This window comes from Acyrthosiphon pisum, chromosome X (assembly GCF_005508785.2).
Source record: "Acyrthosiphon pisum isolate AL4f chromosome X, pea_aphid_22Mar2018_4r6ur, whole genome shotgun sequence".
Taxonomy (NCBI): Eukaryota; Metazoa; Arthropoda; class Insecta; order Hemiptera; family Aphididae; genus Acyrthosiphon; species Acyrthosiphon pisum.
In genome coordinates this window covers 111,785,430-111,790,846 of record NC_042493.1, presented here as the reverse complement: position 1 = coordinate 111,790,846, position 5,417 = coordinate 111,785,430, and positions in this window count along the sequence as shown.

Sequence of the window (5,417 nt, the reverse complement as noted above, 5' to 3'; positions counted from 1 at the left end):
GGCTTTAAATTTTACGCAGTCAATAGCAGTCTTTGCATCAAGAGGACCCGTAAAAGGTACTTAAATAATACCTATGTGACATTTATATGTTCTTATAGATTTTAAGAATTTTAACAATTATTGTACTAATTAGTTGTTTGTATTGTAAAAAATTATTTGTATGGAAGGATTAACACATTTTATTTAATGATTAACATTTTGGTGGTTTTTTATGTTTTATTATTAGCATATTTATGTTTTTTGTTAGTAGAGTTTGTGTTGCATGTTTATGATTCCAGATTTTATGTGTTGTGTTCTATGTTTCATTTATGAGTACAGATAGTACAGTAGTATTTATATGGATATATGGTAAGTTATTATGTTGAATAATTTTAATGACCTGCATTTCTATATTAAATTGTATATTTTATATATTATAATTTATAGGAATAGTTTTGGCACAATTAGTTATCAAAGCTATATCTCTGCTGGAGAATGCTGGAGTTAAAATTGATGGAGTAGTTTCAGATGGGGCATCAACCAATCGTAAACTTTGGTCAGAACTTGGTATAAGTGGAAATAGAAATGAATTAACCAATTCATTTGAACATCCCTTGGATCCTAATCGAAAAGTATTCATGTTTTCTGATGCCCCTCACCTGATAAAGAATGTTAGAAATAGACTTTTAAATAAAAAAAGTTTAAAAATAAATAAAATTACACAATTTAAAATGTTCTTATATAATTATTTAGGTACTTAAAATACTTAAAATAATTGTATTTTTAGGTATCTCCAGATGGACAATATATCAGATGGTCATACTATCAAGATGTGTATGACAATGATTGTAAAAGAAGTTTTGATTCTCCTACAAGAGTATGTCCAAAGATTACATTAAGGCATCTTGATGTTGACGGATTTAGCAAAATGAATGTAAAATTGGCTACTCAGGTAAGATGTTTAATCAATTGGATAAACATAAGTATGAAAGATGTTTAGGTAGTTCAAAACTTACAAATTTTTTTTCAGATTTTTAGTAATTCTATGGCCAGAGGAATAGAGTTCTATCGTGATCATGTGAAGGTAGAATTTCTTAAAAACAGTTATGACACACAAGTTTTTACTGATCGCTTTAATAAATTATTTGATGTGTTAAACCGCAAATACCCAGCCGAAGGAATAAGAAAAAATAGCCTTGACTTCCAAGTATATTATTTATCTATAGTCAACATCTAAATTAAATACTGCTGAAGTGGGCTGCTAACTAAAAAATAAATGATTACTAATTGTTTAACTTAACCAGGTTTTAGAAGAAAATCTTATTTGGCTGAATTGTTGGGAAGAACAAGTTGAAAATGGAAAAATATCTAAGGATGAGTATTTGACACAAAGTACTGCCGATGGGTTAAGAGTAACGATTAAATCAATGTTAGAACTATCTGAATACCTATTAGAAAAATGTGGATTCAAATATGTACTAACGTACAAGATGAATCAGGATCGTTTAGAGGTATTTTATTTTTATAAATTTGTTGATGACAGAACCAAAAATAATTTGTATATGAATAACATTATTATTGAGTTTGTTTTATTTCTATCATACAGCAATTTTTTGGCATGGCGAGGCAAGCTACGGGTCCAAATGAACACCCTAGTACACCCACATTTCTGCAGGTGTACAAAATGTTATCAATTTATTCTTTGCTAAAACCACCCAAAACAGGGAATTGTAAAATTTTAGAACCCAGTGTACATACAATTTCAATTAATGATTTACATAGTGTTGTAAATAATGATGATGTTACACAAAGGGTTCAAAAAATTGAAAATTTAAAAGAGAAACTTGACTCTTTAATTACCATTGATGTGGAATTAGATGAAATTTTTGATAATAGTATCCATAACTATTACAAATCAGAAGTGGAAGATTGTGTCTTATATTATATTTGTGGCTATATTACTAAAAACTTAACAAAAAACATAAAATGTAATGTTTGCCTTACAGCTATAGCTGGTAAGCGGTAGTACCCTTTTATATATATATAATTTTTTTTATTTAGGGTACTAAATTATGTAACTTGTATTTTAAATCTTGATCTCTATTAATTAATTTAGGTAATAAGTGTTACTCAAGCAAACCAGAAGCTCAATTTGTCAATTTGAAATCAAGAGGAGGTTTGACTTACCCAAATGATTTTATTTTTGGTTTATTGACTGCTGTAGAAAAATCATTTGTAAAGCATTGTAAAGATAATGATGTTTTCTTGTTAACTCTTGATGATTTTTTCAACAACAATAAGTTAATTAATTTTCCTTGTATTCAACATAAGACAGACATATTAACAACTATAATATCTAACTTCATAATCATGCGAATGAGACAAATTCGTTAATAACAAATAAGAATACACCAAAGGTTAATGCCAAAAAAAAAAAAATTAGCCAAACTTGTTCCTACTTAATTTGATATTAATTATTTTTATTTTTTCAAGTGTATTTTTTATTTAATTAATAACAATATATACATTTTTATTATTTATTAGTAGTTATTACTTAAAAAATTGTAAAAATTACAATTTTGCGTAGTCAGTCAGTAATGAGTACATTATAAATTATAATATTATTTTTTCAGTATATTATTAATATTTATTATTCTGAAAATTTGATTTTTTATGTTTTCTAATTCTAATTATTGTATTTTTATAACACACCTATAGATGGCGCTTTTACCCCTAGTTGTACCTTACGGCGGCTTTAGAAACATTTTAGGGCCACTGATAAGATAGTCGATACCAGTCCATGCTATCTTAGTCCGTGGTGTGTTAGCAGTTCGATAGAAGTGGACGGGTTCGCCGAGCAAAACTATCGAACACTAGTGTGTGGTGGATGTGTGTGTATTTGTGTGTGTGTGTGTACTTATAATTAATAATAAAATGGTAACACTTTTAAGGTAGTAATATGTTGCTGTATAATTCACGATATCAATAATAACACAAATAAATAAAAATCACAGCAACACAATAATAAAGTTTAGAAATATAATATAATGAATAGCAGCCCTTATGGCTGAACAGAGAAAAAGTATAATATAAATTAATGTGTGGCCCTTATAACCAAAGTAAAATATAATAATTATACGGCCCTTTTGGCATGATAATAATTAATTTGACAAGAATATAATAATAAAATGACTCACAATTTGTGGAGCGCAGTCTGGCCAGCTGGTCCTAGCTATATAATAAAAAATAGTTCACACACACACAAATAGAAAAATATAACAATAATAATAATGCGCGACACGCTCTATGTCGTAACAATAATAAAGGCGGCGATTAGCGCCGAAAAAAATAATAATAACAATACGCCAGCGACGATCAGTGCACTCAGGAAATAAAACAATAATAATATAATTTAAGCGCACAGTTCTCAGACTAAAAAATATAGTATAATTTATGTGGCGATTAGCGCCAACATAAAACAATATAATAATTGGCAATTCGTGCCGACAATTTAAAACTATAAATTATTTTAACAACGGCGATTTGCGCACGTAAAAATGTGTGCTTCGGTTGCACTCCGAGAAACAGGACTGAAGATTCCGGCGGCCGTGCTAACTCTTGACGTCGACGGCCGACCGCTCATTATCTACATATTATATAATAATTCACAGTTGATACGGACAATTAAAACAGAAATAAAAACAATAATATAAATATATAGGTACGAATAGGTAACAGATATGTGATTTGCGTGTGCGTGTCGCGTGTGTTTGAGCCGGTCAGTGGGGGTGGTATCGCGTTCGGGTCTCAACAATTTGCATTATTCGTAAGTATAAAAAATGTAAAAATATAATATTATATGTAAATATCTAATATACCTACAATATTACCATAATGATAAATATCTATATACATACAAAAATGGAGCCTGAAAAATTGTCGTTACCTCATCAATCGAGAACTGATTTGACTTAAATTTTTTTTAAGATGTTCGTAATTGCCAGGAGAAGGTTTTCACGAAAGAAAATTTTAGGAAAATCCACCGGAAAAGTAGGAATTCTAGATGTAAAAAATACAACAGTGGCGCAACAGTGTATTATAAATTGGTTGCTATTGGTTAATCAGTCATGTTTGTTGATTTGAATTATTATTTTTTCAATATATATATATATATAGGTATATATATTATATAAATTAACTTTTGAGTATAGATTAGACCTCCGGGAAGAAGACAGGCTAATTTAAAAATGGTTAAATTTGTTTTTTTAATTCATCTGACATTAATACGGTTAGGTTAGGATTTTGTATTAATCCACCATAGGTGGAATACGACAAACTTGGTATAACTTTGATACTTTAGAGTTAAATCATACAGTAACGTACTGTACGTTACGTACATAGAGTACGGGGTCCGCGATCTACCGCAGGTAGATTTCCTACCTGATAATATACTGCTGCGAATCAGAATTTTTATTCCGGGCAACGGAAAAGTTAAGATTAATTTTAAATATATTACATACACCGAATATTAAATAAAAAATTGAACATAGTTTGAGTCATATAGAGTTGGTATATTTATAACGGGCAACGAAGTGCACAGGATTAGCTAGTTATATTATAAATATTATTATCTACATAATATATAAGCCCGGATTATGAGGCCCCAGTACGAAAAAAAAAATAATGTTTATTTTATTATTTAATATTAGGTACCTGTTAATAAATATATATACTATATAGGTATTAGATACAATAGGTACATACTACATAGCAATAAATAATGAATAATATGTATCACTTTATTTATAAATTATAATTTAAATTTATTTATTTATTTTTCCACGTTAAATAATCATCGATTTTTTAGGTGATTTATGCAGTGTTGTAGCCAATAATAAAAAAGTAATGGATAAATCTGAGGCCCCTAAACAAATTCTAACTATCGAGGCCCCGGCGCGGCGCTATGCCCCACCCTGGACCCCCCTTAACCCGGGCTTGACAACCCACACACAATGTTCTTAATTTAAACTTTGATAATAGGCGAATGAGCTTCGTTATCAATGATTAAACATTGTTGGTCATGGTACATACCTCATCCTTCCCAAAGGGATTTTAGTCACTCAAACTATAGGGACGTATGTTTGAATGGTTTTGCAACAAACATTTTATTATTCTATGTTTTTACAATATATTTAATTAAATAATATTTATGAAGTAGACAATGACAATTTTTTTTTTACAATTATTTTAACTATTAGATACCGATATTTGTACATGTTATTGGAAATCTCGTAGGTATTGGGTTTCATTAGTTTCATGAGATATTAATCATACATGAGTATTGAGTGCGACTGTGCGAGACAAAAACGAATTTTGTTTTTGGCAATATAGTTTTATATAATAACTTTGACGTTAAGCAGAGTTAATAATAATTACAC